Source organism: Polyergus mexicanus, unplaced genomic scaffold (assembly GCF_030449975.1).
Source record: "Polyergus mexicanus isolate NDT 795.1 unplaced genomic scaffold, iyPolMexi1.0 SCAF_12, whole genome shotgun sequence".
NCBI lineage: Eukaryota > Metazoa > Arthropoda > Insecta > Hymenoptera > Formicidae > Polyergus > Polyergus mexicanus.
In genome coordinates, this window is record NW_027223332.1 from 7,731,916 (window position 1) to 7,752,442 (window position 20,527).

At 31.4% G+C, this 20,527-nt stretch overlaps 1 protein-coding gene across 7 annotated transcripts in view; it reads right to left on the reverse strand.

Annotated features, from left to right (window-relative positions):
• Synd (protein kinase C and casein kinase substrate in neurons protein Synd) overlaps positions 1 to 20,527 on the reverse strand; it is a 49,890-nt gene that overhangs the window by 18,359 nt on the left and 11,004 nt on the right. For 2 of the 7 annotated variants that reach the window (XM_070304746.1, XM_070304748.1), the window contains exon 1: positions 6,788 to 7,034. The exons of the other annotated variants lie outside the window; for them this stretch is intronic. The gene's annotated coding sequence lies outside the window, so the exon portion shown is untranslated. Of the gene's footprint in view, positions 1 to 6,787; positions 7,035 to 20,527 lie in introns of those variants that run through there. 7 annotated transcript variants of the gene reach the window in all.

The window sequence follows — 20,527 nt, forward strand, 5'->3', positions numbered from 1 at the left end:
ACTTGATCAGCGATACCTAATATTACGCTTTACACAATTACATTCGCAAATTTACGTCCAAAATTTGGGTTAACACGAGCCCTATTGATCAAGTAACTTACGGTTATTTTAAGTAAAATTGTATTGTCATCAAAAACTTTTCGATGGGCAACTTGAATTAATAAATATAAAATCCATAAGGAAATGTCGATCTTTCAACTATGATCTTTTCATGGACTTGTTTCTGATATATTTTAATCATGCACGCCAGAGGATACTTTAAAAACCGTGTGATCGTTGTTTCAACGTTGAAGCAATTATAATTCCCAATTATAAAAGGGCAGAGATTAAAATAGTAACTAAGTCAAAGCTACATTTAAAGTTGCGATCTTGATTCTTAATGCGAGGTCTTCTATTTAATCCATAGCAGTATTTATATACTTATGATAGCAAACATACAAATTTTCACTCGCTATTTTGAACTTGAAAATTGAGTGTCTCAAATGTAGGTCGCGCCATGTTCCGATGCTTTATCATTGTATTAGGAGAAATGTCGGGGTCATTTTGCGCTTCGGTAGAAACGAACTGTTGCAAATGTCACAAACATCCTTTTATATGTTACATAGTTACATCATTGTCAATACGAGCTTTTCTACAATCACATTTACTTCTCCGGAAAACTTGGAAAATACATTTTCCTCTATAAATTGTTGGTGTATATATATATATATATGATTTCTTTTTGCTATATTTTTTATTCTTAATAATTTTTGTATAAAGTTATATATACGCCACGATAAAATAAATTATTCAGACGTGCAATTATTCAAACTCGTCGGTGTTGTTTGTAGATATTTTATGCGTCTTTCCGTGAAACGTTGCGATGCATTGTTCTATTCGTACTATTCACGATCGATCGTGGACGCGGACAAGATTAAAAATTTGTTGGCGCATTGCCAATACTCGGGAAGCTTGAAAATAATTCACGAAGCATACAATGGAAATTTTCGCGTGCGTCTGATGATAATTTTCGTAATTGGAATGCGAGCCGTTCCTAGCCGTCGACAAAGTTGCGGTTGGATCGGTATAAATGGACGAGGCATTTCCTCGCAGTACAGATATTAAGAATAAAGCAACAGAAGAAGGGGCTGAACATATAGATACAAATGTAGTGCATTTTAAACGCGCGTTTTTTCCTATATTGTTTCCCGTATTGCACGGCACTGCGATATTTATGTATGAGTCAAGGCGCCGCCTGTGCTGAACGATCTATCGATTGCTCGATAATATTTTTTTAAAGAATTTCCTCGCATTAATAAATCCACATTTATTTTCTTATGATTAAGTAAATTTATTTTATTATTTCTATATATATATATATATATATATATATATATATATATATATTTTTTTTAAACATTTTTAATAATAATTCTCTTTTCCCGTTAGATACATTGACATTATTAAAAAAAATAAAATTATTATAAATTTAAAATGTATTTTATTTTATAAATATTTAAATCGAATGAGAGTATTTATTTGTGAATATGCGTTGATAAATCTGTTTCATTTATCATTCTAAATTGCCACTGTATGTATCTGCAGAATATATATATATATATATATATATATATATATATATATATATATATATATATATATATATATGTATAGGCGGCGATGAAACCGGTTGATTAATATCAGATCGTTTACGAACACGTGGTAATGAAAAAGCGTGAACTTGACGCTTCAGCCAAACTTTCTACGCATTCATCAACATTCCTCGAGCATTTTCTTATAAACCATCGTGGGCACCTGTATTTTACTGTTATCAGACCTGGTATCTGCCCCGGCCGGTTTAACAAGAAGCACAAGAAGGTCGTGTAACGCGGCAAGATTACTGCAACGTGGTACGTTACGGCTGTCAAACAGAATATAACAACGGATAAATTATGAATAAATTATGAACTCTCATTATTAATGCGAATTACGGATAAAGCAGAGTCATGTCAGTAACCTCCAATTCCGCATGAACGCGTTGACGGTCGGCGATAAATTTGCATCGTTAAAGATTGCGCTGTCTCTGCCGTTACGTAAAATAAATAATCGATTTTAAGCGTCCAGGCGCACGACGAGAACCATGTTTACAATGTGCGTCATTCGATCAACCGTTGAACGTCATATAATTGCAAAAATATTGCTTTGCAAAAGTAATACTTTATTTTTAGAATTTTTCACATATAATGCAGTCTAGTAACCGCTTTTCCAAAATTCTCAAGCTTCTATTATTTTTTAAAAAATATTTTTGCGATTAAAAATAGATTTCGTCCAAAAACATGAGATGCCACCAAGTTGATGTTTATATTATTATTATTAAAGATAAAAAAAAGGCAATAATTTTTTTATTTTATTAAGATTGATTTTAGCCATAAAACTTCGATAAAATTTTTAGGGCGTTATTTACTACTTTCAAGAAAAACTCACATTTCATAATTTCAATGTTTAAAAAAGGTTTCTAATTATGGAAACTCTCTTTTGAAAAATTTCAACAATCAAATTACATTTTTTATAATTATTAGAAAATCAATATCGTCGAAAATTGTGCGCGTAGATAATCAAATTGGAAACAGCACGCATGTTACGTTAATCATATGCAAATCGCGTACGCCTGCAGCATCTTTTAAAGATACTATAAAGAGCCCGCGCAGCTCTTGTATAATAGTTTTGCCATGTGTTTCGCACTTTAACGAGCATCGGAACGGCCGGTCTTCTATTAGATGAGATGTTGGAGGTGCTTTTCTTCGTCGGTGGAATGCAGAAATTCATGCAGGATAATGCTGAAGGTGCAATTAGTCGGAGCTGTTCTTCTATTGGCCTTGAAGCGAGACCTGTTAATCCACCTGTACGATCCTTAAAGGCCCCCTCAGATCGAGATTATTCACGTTGAGGGGGATGAAAGGCTCGAATCTGGGATCAACTTCGCAAATCCGAAACTCAAACATTCATAGGGGATATGATAGAAAATTCAAGAGAGTCTGCTTTCTTTTAATCTCAGTAGATTTTGCGTAGAAAAGAGTTGACAATAAAATAAAATAATAAATATCATTTTTTTATCCAATATATACAGATTAAACAATTTTGTAAAAAATGTTTACATATGCACAATTTTCGATGATTCTTTAATAATCATATAAAATGAATTATGATTTAATTTTTAAGATCTTCCAGGTTTCTACAATATAATTGTAGCAACCTCTAAAAACGTGACATTTTTTTTTTTTTAAATTCTAAAGATAACATTTTTGAAGTTCTATCCGAAAAGGTATAACGTGTATGGATTATTCTCAACTGTATACATAGTTTAGCCTACTTCAGCTCTGGCAGAGTACTTTAAATAAGAGCGGTGATGCGTATATACGTGCGTAGAAAATGGCAAGAAGATGTGGCACAGTTGCACGCAGTTTCTTTTCAGTTCGAAAAGGATTGATTTTACGAATACAAAAGACGGTCTTGCGAAGAGAAGGACTTCGTTATCGATCGGATGAAACTACCTACTTTCTCTTGTGTCTCGCTCAACACACAATCCCGCTATATGACACGCGATCGGGAAGCTATCGCGTCAGTATCTTTCTCAGGATTGGAGCATATTATATTGCACGTCATAGATCCGTGCTATATCAGGTGCTGTGCATCTCTTCGTGGGAAAAAAAAAAAAAAAAAAAAAAAAAAAAAAAAAAAAAAAAAAAAATTGTCATTGCGATATCTACGATCATAAGACGTTATATACGGAAATATAACTTTTCTCACGATACGTTCTAGATGCATTCTATATTTTAACGCGTTACATTATACAGTTCAATTTATTTGCAACATGTGTATATAAGTATTGTATGGAAAGTAATGGAAAGTTTGGCGCTGCATCAATTTCGCCACGAGACATCATGTTAATTTGTCATATGAATTATTGAGTGAATTTAACAGAAGATAAGTTTTACATAGTGCGCAATATCTGCAACGTTAAGTGCTTCATATTTTTCTTTTACAGAGTATCTCGGCTAGAACATCGAGAAAGACGACGGGAAAATGGATGAAAGTAGCAAGTGGGGTGACAGAAGAAAGGATTTTGAAATATGTGGAGCGTAAAGAGGCCGACAAATTTCAGCGTCTATTCGCATTGGATCGTGACATCGTGATTGATAACGACTGTGCCATCGTTACTAAATTATATTATCGGATATCGCTAATACGATACGATACAAAATTATCTCTATCAAAGAAAAGAACCAAATAAATTATAAACATATTTAATCCCTTTGATTTTAATAATCCAACAATTTCATCTACAATAACAAAATTATTAGTGCATTATTTACTATTATTTATTACATATTACTTATTTCATGCAAAAGTCTTTCGTTCGTGATGTTAATTAAGTTTGTCATAAATAAAGATCTCGTGTTAAGAGGAGAGAGACCATGGTTATCTTGCTACGCAAGTTTAATTAGAATCAGTGCAATAATTAGGCATAATGAAAGTAAATTGTTAAATTATTTCGTACAATTTTCTCATTGTCGGCAACTAAGAGAAAAGATCCTTGTTAAAATTCCCGTGCGTGGACGTTGTTGATTACGCTTCCCCATGCGATAAGCATGTATTCGAACCCTCGCTAATGCAATTCCACGAGCCATGATCGAATTAGTTTCTGAACGAGGCGAGCCAAGGTTAATAATGGCCAAGTACGGGATGTAACGTGACATCGATTAAATCGTGCGACCTAATTTGCGCTAAAAATATCTGCTCGATGAATAATCTTCGAATACCTTTTAAAATAAGCACATATGTAATTGCTCAACGGAAAAAAAATCTTTATATGTATTTATATTTATCTTTATCATTGTCAATATAACATATACATCACTCTTTTATCTAAACTAATAACAATACTATAATATTGAAAATCATAATTTTCTGTCCGAATAAATTATTTAATGAATTAAGAGCGTCAGTTTCAATAAGCCATAAAAAAATTGTTCAATAATATATATAAAAAATATTCTATTTACTTATCTAAAGATAAATACACACATTTAAGAATTAAGGGAAAGAAAAAAAAAAAAATTCACCGTTTTTGTAAATTTTCCTTTGATCGATATTTTTTAATAAGAAATTCAGAATAATTCTTTATCTACTTTTATGAATACTACAAAAGATCCGTTAGTTTCTAAATAGCAGCGATTGCATGGGCATAGATTGTACGATAGGTATCTAGGGAGAAGGGAGAAGAGAAAAAAAGGGCGCGAATATGCGTAATCATATAACTACGCGAAGCGCGTAGTTTCCAACACACGTTTACGCGAAACATAATACCACCATATTTTTATGTATTTCACCATGTTTGTGTAGATTTAAAATAAAAGGCAACGACAAGGATAAATATAGGAAGCTCAATAATTTTTACGTTTTCTGAAATGCGCTAATTAAGAGATTCTCTTTGATCGTTCTCTTTTCATCGTGCGCGCAAAAACGCGAGAAGAAACGAATATACTCTATTTGTCTCTACACTGGCTTTTGATATCTCTGAAATAATTTAAACGATTTTTTTTTTTTTTTCCCCGTGAGTCGTGAATTCTTCTCTCTTCTTATTCGAATTATTAAACTTTCTATGTGTATATGTGATGATTTCATTAATGCCTGATATACATATGAGCATTCCGGTAGCGTTAAATCTCGAAATCGAAATTTGTCGACATAATTCCTTCAAAATGAAATCTAGGATTATCGAACGTGATACGAAAACAAATCCGCGCATGTATCGCACGATAGGGACGCACACAAATGCACAGGATGTCGCCCGCAGCGAAGCGTGTCCGTGACTGACTCGTCGTACCGATAGATGCGTGCAGGGGAACTCCATGTTTAGCGTTTCTTAAGGTCAGCCAATTTAATGTTCGTACACGCCATACTTCCGAGCATTTCCATCTACATAGAGACTTAATTGCACGAGTAAAGGTGCACGATCGTGAAAAAATTAAAACTTAATGTAATTATGCGAATATGGTAATAATAATGTTATAGTTTCGACGTTCTTATAGAGTATGAATTGTTAAAATATCGATCAAATTTAATGAGTTCTCCATATGATTCATTCCCCATTAATTATTCAAGGAATTGCCTGATGGGAGACAAGACGACGCAGGCGCTACGTGACCTTGTGGAAGTATTCTTCAATACTGCACTTAACACACACCAGACACTCTTAAGCTACGATACGCGCTAATGAACTGCATGCAGCGTACATTTATTATATTGTTTGCGTTCTATAGATGATCTTTTTACGCCCCTGATTTTCCATCGAACATCATATATGATTCGAAATTTGCACCGTTCTTTAAAGTTAGCATAGTCTTGAGAACAGCGATAAGAATACACTAATTGAATATCTTAAACAGACGTAGATTAACTCCAGATTAATTACCAATCAACAGCTTCAAAGCTCAGATTCAAAATCTGAAACTTTGAAATTTCGGGGCATTCAAATGAACGCAATCGACCGGAGATCAAGATTATAACTCCGAACGGATGAGAAATCCGAACTTATTTCCGTTTGGATCGGAGCTCCGGATGTCGAATCGGAATTAGAATAGAAAGCTGACGCATGTCGACGAACGTTCCATCGATTTTCGAGCTTTTACAAGCTGACTCGGAAGTTTCAACCACGTGAACTTTACTAAAATAAGCTCCCTTAAAAGAAAACAAAAAAACAAAAAAAAAACGCGAACCAGTTCGACTAGCGACACAGACTTCCTACCTGGGTAACGCATGGTTGAACGATACAGCTCGTCCAACTGGATGGACTTTTTTCGATTTCACTGATACACAGGCACAATCACAGTTTTACGCACCGATGTGACACGCGGCACCACTTCGATAAAAGCGGCTGGGAGAAAACCCGGATGCCACGTTCCGTACGGATTTATAAATAAATCGCGGCTCTCTTCTGTATACGCAAAACGGACGTGCGATCCACGCGACACGATGGTCGAATACGAACTGACGTAGAAAGGCTCGTGACGTACTCGTGGCTCGTAGCTTAGAACGCAGTTGAATGATCGTGAGAAATAAAAAATATCTTTTATTACGCGATACGCCACTATAACAGGTACTGCCTGCTCTGAGACGAGGAACTCTGTTAACTCTTCCATCACGAACGGGGATAATCAAATTATTCCGGAGCAGTTTTTCACCATCAGCAGTTTAATGTTGACATTATTCTCATTACTGCGTCGTGTATTTTTATTTGTACGACACTCGGGTAATATCAATTTTTTAACATTTTCTGTTATTTACGTATATATTCTGTTATGTTATAAATAATCATTTTTAGAAAGAATTTTTGAATTCTGTAGAAAGTGAATTCTCTATCACATTAAATAAAAAATTATTTTAATGACAGATGATAAATTAAATTATATTATATGTAATATATATGATTATTCGAAATGCTAATTATATTGATATACAACAAGATATAACACGGCCGACCATAAGATCATTAATTCGATGTTATAGTAACTAAATTAAAATAAATATTGTACTGACAATAAATGAATTAAATATGCACCGTAAAGAATAGCTTAATGAATTACGAACTAATAAAAATATTTTGACATATGTTTTCCTCGAAAAGAGGAGATTATTTCATTTTTATTATTACTGTAAGCACCATTACTAATAGATTATACGGATTCCAAAGTCAATGAGCCATTTTGTATTAATGAGACCTAGTAAAAAATAGGAATGACAAATCAATATACTTTCACGAAGATGGTCGCTGGCGAAGGTCGACGTAGTAAAATAAAGAGAAGGCTTACGTAAGAATTCATTCGTCACAAGAACTTATTTACATATAATAATAATTATGCCTCTGTCGAGGCACGCGGCTACTGAAAGTGCATACATAGATCAAATTCAGTCAAGGTAGACAATTCTCATGAGAATATCTCATGTTTTAAAGATCGTAGATAGAGAATATTGTTCTAATTGAAAGTGGCATTTAATCTCTCAATGATAAATCTTGTTTCAGTTTTGTCACAAATAGAAAGCGGAGATTGTAAACTTCATATTGTATTTATCTGTATCTTTTAATTATTCGTTTATAAATATTTATATATTTATGATACTTAGATATTTCAAAATGATCCAAGAGATTCTCTCTCGACCATATATTTTTTTCTTTTATACGATTATTTAGAATATTATTTTACAGAACAGATATTATGACGATATTGCTTTCATATAAATAGGTGTGTGTGTGTGTGTGTGTGTGTGTGTGTGTGTGTGTGTGTGTGTGTGTAAGAAAGAGAGAGAGAAAGAGACAGAAGAGGATAATGAACTCGGCCGATTAATGTAGGTAACAAGCACGACACGATAATATCGCTTAATTGTACATTCTTATTAATGTTTTTATGCAAGATGTCGTCTTACATCGCTGCAAAACTGCTGGTATTCATCAGACTGTAACCAAGGTCAGTACTCACGCGTATTATCTAACGGTAATTTGAATCTGCGACACGTTTAAAAATGCAATGAAAATAAGAGTGAACATACATAGCAGTCTGTCTATTTAAATTTTAATCGTTTCTTTTTGCAATTTCTTTATACATAACATTACATCGATTATTATGTATTTTTGTATTTAACAAAAAATTTTTTTACTTGCATTTATTATATACGTATATTTCCTCAATAATTTTTCAGATTTTATATAGATTATTTGTTTATATCTTTTTTCTAGCAGAAATCATAATTAGAAAACACTTTTTAACGAAGTAGAATATTGGCGACTAATTATATTCGCGTTTTACTTTCCCAGAAAGAGAACAGATTATTTATATCAGAGATAAAGCGATTTTTTTTCTATTAAGTGTGTTACATTCTCTATATATTTTATTGCTTTCGCTCCTTTCCTTTTATAATAAAATTTGCATAACTCTTAATTCGCGAAATACTGCTTGTTAATTCATGTATATATATATTTTTATATATTAGTTAAGTTGATTATCTTATCCAAGGCCGAGTAACTTACTGTATTACTGTAATTAAAAAAGCTTATATTTTTATATCAATATTTTTTCCTCTTACTACAAGGAAGATTTTTAAAAATATTTTCTAGCAAAATAAAAATTATGTAATTATTTCTACATATCAATGACTTTAAATATGATCATTTTCCTGATGCATTAAAATATGCCTCTTTACAATTTCATCATCCTGTATAGATAACATAAATACTAATTATAAGTATAAAATATTTTTTTATAATAATATATATTGTGTGTAATAATTATTATTTGCAATAATTGTCCCTGATCTTATTCAATCTCTTCTTAATAAATTTATAATTTTTCTATTATTAAGCTGAAAAAAGTTTTGGTGTAATTTTAAAAAATCTCTCAGGAATACATTCATGTCACCATTTTATTCGTGTTTATTTAGAAATCCTCGAGAAACGGCAAACAAGCGATTGAAAGGCGTGCCACGTGCGTTTCTTGTCTCTATTGATTAGGCTGCCGATTGTAAAATATAAAGGGATTGGCTTCCGAGCTGGTCGAGTATACAACGTGATGGATCGAGAGGCCGTATTTGTGTTCAATCCTATTATAAATCCGCCGATGATTATACTGCACGGAAATGCGTTGCTCTTTGAGCATGACGAAATGACAAAAATGTGGGTAAAACTTGACGGATCAATATTGCCGCTGACGTTTGCAGACCTCGAAATACATTTCATTCTCTACCTGTTGAATTTTATGCATAAAGCATTAAAATATTAAAGTTCAGATAATCTTGAATACAAATTTAATTGAAAATGAGATGCAAATTAATTCTAGAACCTAACATAAATATCTTCATTTAAAAAGCAAAAAAAAAAAAAAGAAACAAAGTAAAAATTTAATAAACAAATTTGTAGCATCAACTGTGCGATTCTATAGAGAAAAGTGGCCATGATAGTATTCGCTTTATCTATAATGTTAATGATGATATATTATTCATTCTTAGCGTTATTATTTCACGGAAACGCTATAGCGTACTGATTGGCTATTCAGGAACTCGTAAACGTCGCGCACCACCTCCTCTTAACTCAAGTATCCCGTAATGTTCATACGGATAATGCATGCAAACTTGCTCTGATTGGCTTAACGAGGATGTACCTGCATCTGAATAGCGAGTGCATATTATACGCGCGTGGTCTTGGAACCTATATTAATGTTACGATTATGTGTTATTTTCACTTTATCGATGGAAGTTACAATGTATAAGAGGGTGTTATCGAAGACGCTAATCGTGATGTGATAAATGTCTGAATTAAGAAAATAAATTCATATCTCGCAGTAATTGATATAATATATATTAAAACTTTTGTACTCTCTATTATTTTTTTCTTTCTATTCCTACATTTATAACGCAATACATTAATTATTATTTAACATATGCTCTCTCTTTCTTTTCAATTTTATAAATATCTCTTTCTAATAAAAGAGATATTTATAAAAATTTATATTTCTCGTGAATATTCGCGCTGGATAAAAAATATTGGATGAAAAGCAGGTGCGACAATATTGTAATAATTGTTGTGTCTGTTAAAATGAATTGATATATTATAATGCCTCCATCTATTTTTTTGCGACATTGCAATAGTTTTCTTTATAGCGGATCTAAATAAAATCGTTAATTAATTAACGCGTTATCGGGTTCAATACTCGCTCGACGTTCATCGATGCTGAGATTAATTCAAATGAATGCATAGTGGCTACGCATGGAAGTTCACTTTAGGAATTACGTGCTCGACGTTCTGACATTTTTCCTCTCCTGCTCGCTCATTTGCCGTTCCTCGTACATACAACACAGCACTGCGTCGCATACGCGTTGCACAATTAATTGCAATCAGCGTAGCGTTTCTCGTTACTCTCCTGAGTGCTTGCTTGTCGGGAAGAACCCGGGAATATATGGTAATAGCGTTCCCCTCGCGTGAAGTGGAAATTTAAAGATGCGTCGTTCCAGTATCGTGTTTATAGTTTCGGGGGCCTGAGACCCGGAGTTTACAAGAGACTCGTTATATTAATTAGCTAAATTAAAAAATAATCTCATTTATATCATTAAAAAGATTTACCCATGTAAATATATTCTAAAATAATAAAGATTAATATATGAACTTTCCAAGATAAAAACAAGATGTATAATGAATAATGACGCAAGAGACGTTTGAATAGATTATAATAGATTAATCCCCGACGCGGATAGCCATGAAACCATTTCAGACAAATATGTAAGATAAAGCTAAAAGATATTAATTATAAGCGACACATTTTTCACATTTGTCATAAATGAAGCTTAGTAGATGTCAATATTATCGCATAATGCAAATAATAGTGTCAAGGGTTCTTCAAAATGTACATATATAACTTTGATACAGCATCGATAAAAGCACAAACAGGAAGAAAAGCTCTAGATTTTTGAGTTTTCTAATAAAATTGTCAAATTTGTCAATTAAATAAATAAAAAATTAATAAATTTTCGTGTATATAGTGTTCTATTTTTAAAATAATTTCTAAAAGAATATTGTTTTTTTTTTATTCTACTTTGCGTCTAAATATGATTACGTGGGTAAATTCACTTCACGGCTTTCGTGAATCACAAATTCATTTCATGTTGCGCGATTTTGTGTTACTTAATTGTAATCGTATATTTAATTACGAATCTGTTTCACTCTTACGCGTTTACTCGTATTGCAACGAAAGTAATTTATGGGAGATCGCATAACGCGGTCGCTAAATGAGTTGTTGGCTAGCTGTATCATACAAAGTTACGTGCATTCTGAATGAGAATTGTGAAATATCCGATTCAAGCTTACAGCAGTTAATTAAGGAATCATCGTAGCAGAACTGAGAAATGTTCCTTGTCATACAATTTAGTATTATTTGTGTTTTTAAGCTTTTCAAGAATCGAAAATTTTATTTTTGCGACTACATAAAAAGCAGAATTATTTTAATTGACTTAAAGTTTCCAGCGTGCGTGCGAACCTTATGCAAATGTTGCACAATCACGCCTGAACATCGTAAAACGAATCGTCAATAATTTTGCTACCGACCTTGAAGATATCTATCATCGTGCAACAAGGTGTCAGATTGTGGAGACACTTGCAGCGAGGCCGTTCGATCGACGACAGCTAGAAAAGATACAACGAAGGACTTGACAAGGAGGGTACAAGCGTCTCTCCGACAGTAACGGGAAGTCGCAAGAATTTATTTCGTGGGAACCGAAGAAAGAGAATCGTTATTTGTTTCGCGTACGTCCGATAGGAGTCTAGAAAATGGCGTAATTATGTAAAATATTGTAGTTAGATTTTTCAATTGCGGAAGCAGAACGATGAGATATTTCAGAGATATAAAAAGAGAGAGAATCGTAACAGCAGATAACAATGTCAATTGTATTTTCACAAAAACAAAAGCTAAAATTATCGATTCAAACACGACTGAAAAAATTTTTCCTGCGGTAATGTATTGTTGATTTTATGTTTTGTTTTATGTCAAATGTTTTTTTAAGAAATTAAATTTTTTACAAAAAAAAGAAGAAAATATTTTGATATTTTATTACTATTAGAAAAATATCATACTGATTAGGAAAAGTGACTAACAATAAGTCTCGTACCCTACTCTTCGCGAGCAGCTGAATAGCGAGCGATAAGGAAAGTTCAATGTAAAGCAGCTTTATACACGTTGAGTATGCGATTATGAGTCATCGGCGAATTATGTAAAACACGTAAGCTACAATGCCAAACATATATACGAATAAAAGTATCGACGATCGGATATTGCGGTAAACTGATAAATTATTTTCGCGTTGTTACTTCAAATATTGATCCAGTTTTTCGATGTGCAGAAATAAAAAAAGTAGAATTCTTTTTCTACCTGTTATTGTCAAAAAAAAAAAAGCTCTCGCTCTCGAAGCACTGAAATGAAAATACTTAAGGAAACGCGGCGCGGAAGGGAAAAATACAAAATTAATATAGAATGAAAAGTGTTATTATACACGGATTAATATAGATATATCTCTAGATAAGCAAACTTAAAATCAGGTCAATCGTTCATCGTCATTAAAGAATACAACGGTTGTCAAAAAAACAGGGGACCTCAATAAGCAGGTAATAGATACCTAAACCTGACTATTGCTAAGTTTCATCGTGCAACAGATAGCGGATAATCGGTGGATGAGTGTTCCGGTTGTTGGCCATCGATAATTCTTCGACACAAAGATTACAAGGACGATTCTGAAGGCTGATGCATACTATTCTCATTTTACGTAATAAGATATCCTTGTCTATCGTGGGCGCATGTTTTGGAATGATTATCGCGGCAGTATCTCTGACAGAAGTAGGAAGTGTACAATATTCTTGAATTTTATCGCAACACTACCTCGTGTGTGTCTCGATATGATTAATTTTTTCTATTACAAAGATAATTTATGTAACGCGTGGACAGTAGATAACATATAGCGTGACTCATAAACTAAAAACATTATATAATTATAAATATATTTAAAAAATTTGTGAATTTTCTAAAAAAAAAAAAAAAAAAATTAAAAAATCTATAAATTCTCAAATAATAATTAAGAAATCGAACAATTTTAAAATATAGAAAATATAAAAATAGAAATTAATAAAAATATATATTTCACGCATATATATTTTAGGCAACGAACAAAATCATAATAACCCAGCCTAATAATTTTCTTTCAAATGTGAAAATACAAACAATCTTGATCCCTCTTAACCTAAGAAAAAGATATTTGTTAAGTCCAATTGTCAGTAAAAGGGTTAAAACGCGTCGAGAGCGTGACGTAACCATTGTCTGGCCGTCTTAATTGCATTCATAAACGGTTCCGACGAAGCCGTTGATATCGTCGGGCCGGGAATCAACTTCAACCAGCATTATCTTCATCATGCGCGAGATCTCTTCGTAAGAACACAGGCTATTGTGAACCCCTCCGACTTCACCCACGATTTTTCTCCGACCGACATTTCTGCCGAGAATAGCAGCGGGCATCGCGTAACGAGATACGACCACGGCTCTCTCGCGGCTTAGTTGATGATGCAAACACAACGTGTATCATGTCATTGCTCGGGATTTTTATTGTACATCGTCGTATCCTTTATTGCGTGTACTTTCGCGAATTTATTATAACGAGGGATCTCCTCTAATTTGATTTTATTACAGGATGATTGTACGATACTCTGGCGTATATCTTTTTGTAGCAGAGATTTTAAGCATAAATTATATATCTATTATATCCGATATTTCAGTTGTTGACGTTAAATGATTGTACGTGGGCAACATTTTTTATTTTATATATATATATATATATAAAAAGAAGCACTTTTTGTATAATTATATCAGTCGTTAGTTAAGCAAAAACCGAATCTGTACTGTAAACAAGTGCAGTGTGATAATGAAATGTTATATATGCGAAGAAAAATAGCTTGAGCAAATGGTTTGGTTTATCTTTAAAATTGCATTTATTAAATAAGCAAACTCCTCCCTCCCTTCCTCAATTTATTTATCATTGCATAATAACTGCATAATATATATATATATATATATATATATATATATATATATATATATATATATGTATATATCTCATTGTTTTATTTTTAAATATATCTTCCAATATCTTGCCACAATAAGAGTTGTAAAAAATAGATAGTGATAATCTTGATAAATTTAATTAGATATAAACTGAAATATTCAAAAATTTGTGCAAATAATAAAACACACAAATTCATTCATTCATCTCAAAAATAAAAAAATAATATAAAAGAATATATAAATTTCAAATTAATTAAAATATAATTAAAGAAGATTATGTTTAATTGAAGTTGTTGTCGAAGTATTTTGACCTCATTGCGGTATGTTCGGAAGAAAGAAGTCGATCATCGATTTGAGATTGGAATTCCAAAATCGGGGTCAACTTTGGCTGATATCTCTGCTAGTAGTTCATAATTATACTGCATGCATTGATCATCTATGCACCATAATAGCATTTCGAATTGCAACATTATCGCAAATTTTGACAATATTATCTATGATTTAATATTATTATTAAATTTTATCATACGATTAAAAATATGCTTTTATTTAAAAAAAATAAATAAAAATCTTTAATCAACATGTAATTAAAAACTGCAATTAAGATTATTTGCGAAAATTATGAAATATGGAACATTTTTTGTAGAATATAACAAATAGATTTAGAATTTTTATATAATTACACATTTTTTCTTAATAACAAGTTCATTAATTAAGTAGATGAATAATATGATACATAAATGTGTAATATTTACGTTCTTTTATGAAATATGTATTCGTGGGAACGTGGAGAAAGCGGCTGTGCATTATATTATAATAAGACAGTAAATGCACTATTTTAACGCTGCATCTAATCGACAGACGAATGGATTGGCACGAAGCGATAAATTATAATTTCGATAAGTAGAATATGCCTATAGAAACTTATAGCTAGTCATAGCAAAGCCTAACAGTGTACAATTTTGACTATGAGACTATAAGTTATTCCCCGCATTTTGATTCATTAACTTTAATGATCCGCACGATTTGTTTTTTCTTAGCGTTGTTTCACTTCCACGACCTGGCATTTGGAGAACGAAAGCACTTGAATAATGGAAACGTACCGAGAACACGCTACACGAAACATTGTCAACGCACCACCTGTCGCTACAAGTGCGATTGATCTACGCCCAGCTGATATAGACACGAATATGCTGACATCAGGAGCATGACACATTAAATCCGAATAGATCAAATTTCTTGATCCCACTAAAATATATACTAATCTTAAATAAATACTATTCATTGCTAGTTTATTTACAATAAAGAGATAAATAAAAAAAAATTTGTCCTTTTCTGAGAGAAATATATGCATTTTATATTTTTAAATACGTATTTATATTTTCTTACAGAAGTAAATGTATGTATAGAAATAAGATTAAACAAAGATTAAAAATAAAATCCGTTGAAATTTCCAAGAGTGCTCTCTTTGCTTTATAATTTTACAATTATAATACAATAGTAAATTCTGATTTTGTTTTTTTTTTATATTATATTTCTTTTTCGAAATCGATATTCGACGAAATATGGATCAAAATTTTTCCTATTACATGTCAATTTTTATTTCGCAAAATATAATAACAAAAAATCCACATAAACAAGATAATCAAGATCCATCAAGGATTATGTGACGGAACGGACTTCGTTTTTATTTCAAACAGCGAAATCCCATATTCCTAACAGCACTCTATTTTCACGGGTGATAAATTGCGAAAGTAGCCGGGGACTCTTTTAGGACGAGCAAACAAATACATAAATCTTACCAAAATCGCTCTTCCTTTCCGCCACCCGAAATTACTGTTAAGGCAGAAATAAAATATCACATCGCTATGAATAACTTCGCGATTATGATATTTTTAACGAAAATCCGATTTATATTTTTGAGAAACTATTATATCTGCATTACCTAGTATGAACTTGAGATATTATATATATATATATATATATATATATATATATATATATATATATATATATATATAATCAAGGATGCGCTAATTTCGATGCCACTGTATTAACTTAATGCCGACTGAGCTTATCGGAAATCGTTAATGGCCATAATTCTGTGTAGTATAGTTTCAAAAATTAAAAATTGATTGATCGTATAAAAAAAAAAAAAAAAAACAAGAGTTTTATAATGCATCAATTAAAATTTATGTATTTATTATATGTTATTAATCTAAAATTTTATTTTTTATTAATATTCAGTCTTGCGTAATAATAATAAAATGTAAATTTCACAGTTATCTTACTTTTTTTTTCTTTTAATAAAGTCTATATAATCAATTTTTATAAAATATGGGTAATATCTCGTAATTAGTTTTTTACGTCGGATAACATGTTCGCTATTAAAAACCTGTCAGCATACGGAGTCGCGTTGTGAACAAGATTAACGGTAAGGAAGAGAGAGAGATGATGACCCAGCAGAAAAAGAAAGTATAGCAGCCATTTCTCCTGCACGGATACGTGCAGATTTCTCGACGAAAGCAAGAGAGTGCACTTATATTCTAAAATGTAATGCGTGATACCAATGGAAACTTAATTTGTAATCGAGTCGATTATCACCCGGACTTTTGCTATGAAACTCTTGTTACGAGAAAGCTCGATGAAATGATGCTTCTAGTTTAGATTAAATTTCCAATTAAATTTCATTTATTGCATTAAAAATCTGCGATTTTTAGGAACATTTAAAGATCAAGAATAATAGCATTTAAAAAAAATTATATTTATAATAAAATACATTTATTATATGTGTAAATCACATTTTTAAATAATTTAATATATTATATACTTTCATCTGTCTCTATTTATTAACATTGCTTAACTTCCGGGAAACATTTATCTGTAATCATCCTATATTTGCTTTAGTACGAGAACTTTTTACTTTACTTCAATTCATTTCCTGACATTGCACTGTTGTTTTTATAAGCTTGGCTACTTGTATCGAAAAACTTGGCCTGAAAGGTGATTTGACTGGAAATCGATTTCTACTAGCAATAAGCGCGTTTATAAAAAAAAATTGATTCGTTAGAGAAAACCTGTAGTACACTTAATTGCCAATTTCCAATGGTATTAACCCAAATCGAGATACATTCATAGCTAATATGCGATATACGCGTTAATTATTCCTAGCAGACCGATTTCAGCTGATTACACGATCCATACTTGATTGCACAACGTAAAAATATAACCAAAATTTTTAATTCAAACTTAGAAGCAAAAATTTTAGATATTTTAGATCCATAATTATATAAAATTTTATGGCTCTTTTAGTCATTTAAATATTTAAACCTCTGATTGATTGATCTATATATGTTTTGTGGTATGTACATGGTATAATGTATATTATAGAGAGATATAACAAAGAGTTATACAACAGAGAGATATAACAGAGAAATACAATATATATGTGTATATATACAATATATATTGTATTTCTTTTCCGTGTTCATTTCAGATCTAAAAACTCTTTTGTGTAAGATAATTAAATTATATATATATAATTTAATTATCTTACAAAAGAGCTGAGCTTTAGATCTGAAATAAACACGAAAAAGAAGAAAAAGAGATATATATATTCGCTTTGTATAAGTTAACAAAACATCAACAATGCTAGAAAGACCAGGAAGGACGTTGCTATCTCGAAAATACGTCTTTTGTACTGATTCAACGAAAGACAATTATGAGAGCAAGTTATAGGAGATAGAAAAAAAAGAGGGAAAGAGGAAGACAAAGAAAAAAAAAAGATAAAGAGAGAAATAGCGAATTCGACGAGCCTTTTTCTATGTGTGCGCAGAGAAATCATTCGCGAACGAAAGTTTCGCGATTTAAATTGGGTCGCGCGACGAATTCACTTTCGAGAGAGTCTGTGGCAAAAAAATTGCGCGAGAGAGAATATGTACGATGCGTGCATACATCGTCTGGCCGTTCGTCATTAATATGCATACGACGTTCGTCAATATCTTCTCTGTCAGTGTTGGCAGTCATTCAATGACTCAGACGCGTATATCACGCCGCGCATTCTGACTTCGACGGAGAAACTATCGATTATCGGTGTACATGGGGAATCATTTCGATTTTCCGATGAAAATGGAGAGATATCTAAAACGATACTTTAATATTGAAAAATATTGATATCCTTTTGTACTACAGAAATAATCCTTTTTATATCGAACTAGTCTTTATTATTGCTTTTTGTGCATGATATTGATATTATGATTAATATTAGATTACTTTTGATGGTAAGCAATAAAAAATATTTGTTTCATATTTTTTTACTTAAAAATCTTCATTTAAATATATATTTATTATAAAATAAAAAAGAAATTTTTTTATACAGTAATTACATATACAAATGAAAGAATGCTGTATATATAAAAATGTAGATTTGAGAAAGCAATATACGCATTAAAAAGATGTGTTTGAAATATTTCATTTAAATATAACGACTATGTAGATCTAAAAATTAGATTTCCAAAACATTGCTACGTTTATGAAACATTTTTTTTTTCTTAATAAAAATGCATAATATTGAAAGAAATAGAAATAAAAATATAACTTAGAACATTATCTGAGAAAAGTGTGTAAAATATCAAAAATGAATCACATTTCATTGTAAACTCGAACATCACAAACGTGATCAGAAAATCGATTGATTTACGCGCATATAATATTTATAGGAAGCGAGTTCTTCACGTTCTACTTGCTGAACCATTTGTGATTGCCGCTTTCCTATATTATCGGAAAGACAGGATCAGAAACAGTAATAGCATTTAAAAACATCTATATCTCTTTTTATTGATCGAATTTTATTATATATGAAGCTATTATTAAGAATAAAATTATGACACTTGATATTATAAAATAAAAAATCACGTAATCGTAAATCATGTAAATATCTTTTTAACAAGCAAGTTTCTGAGAAAATCGCGTTTTGCTTTTTTCCCTAAAACTAAAATTTTCGATTTATTTAGTTGCAAAAATTTCAGAAACTTTAGCTTAAAAGTTGAATATTGTTATTAATAATAAGGTAAATTAAAAATTTTGCTACGAAAAAATCGAACTTGAAACTGAGAGAAAGTTATGCGAATATTGATATACTATATATAAACGATCACTTTTTAAAGATATTTTAATGATTTTAGCTAACATATCTCTCTTTCTCTCTCTCTCTCTCTTTTATGCCGTTCTCTCATATAACAATATATGTAATAAAATGCTTCATTACAACATACCAACAACGCCATAGATATAAATTTATCGCTTATCTAATCTTGATCATGAAATATTCATATGTACGATGCTGGTAAAACTAGATTTCTCGTCTGTTCATTACACGTCGCACACATAAATGCAAGCACGCATCTTGAGTTTTTATATGGTTTTTATATAGAGTATTCCAGATATTAATATTTTTATAAGTCGCAATTTCGTAATAATAAATTTTATTCAAAATTAAATATAGAGGATAGAATTTTTCATACATTCTTATCTTTAATTTAATTATTGTAGAAAAACCTAATTTTATATCACTTATATAATTATTTGAAGAAACTATTCTTAATTAAGAAGTTATTCAAAGAATTTGTAGTGGACGGAAAGTACGTGATATTTGAGAGCCTATACATATATGTATATCGAGGCGAGCTTAGTAGAGATCTCTGTACAAAGAAGTATATTGTCAAACGAGAACTAGAATAGGAAGAATTAAATAAGGTGGTGCGCCCTGGCTGGATTCTCTCTGGGAGTGGTTGATTGTTACGTATTCACCCTGTGACCTACAAAAGTTTAAAGCGACGCTTGATATCGATTTCTTTTCCAAGGTTGTCCCTTGAAATATCTTTCTCAGGTAAGAGTGTTGCTCG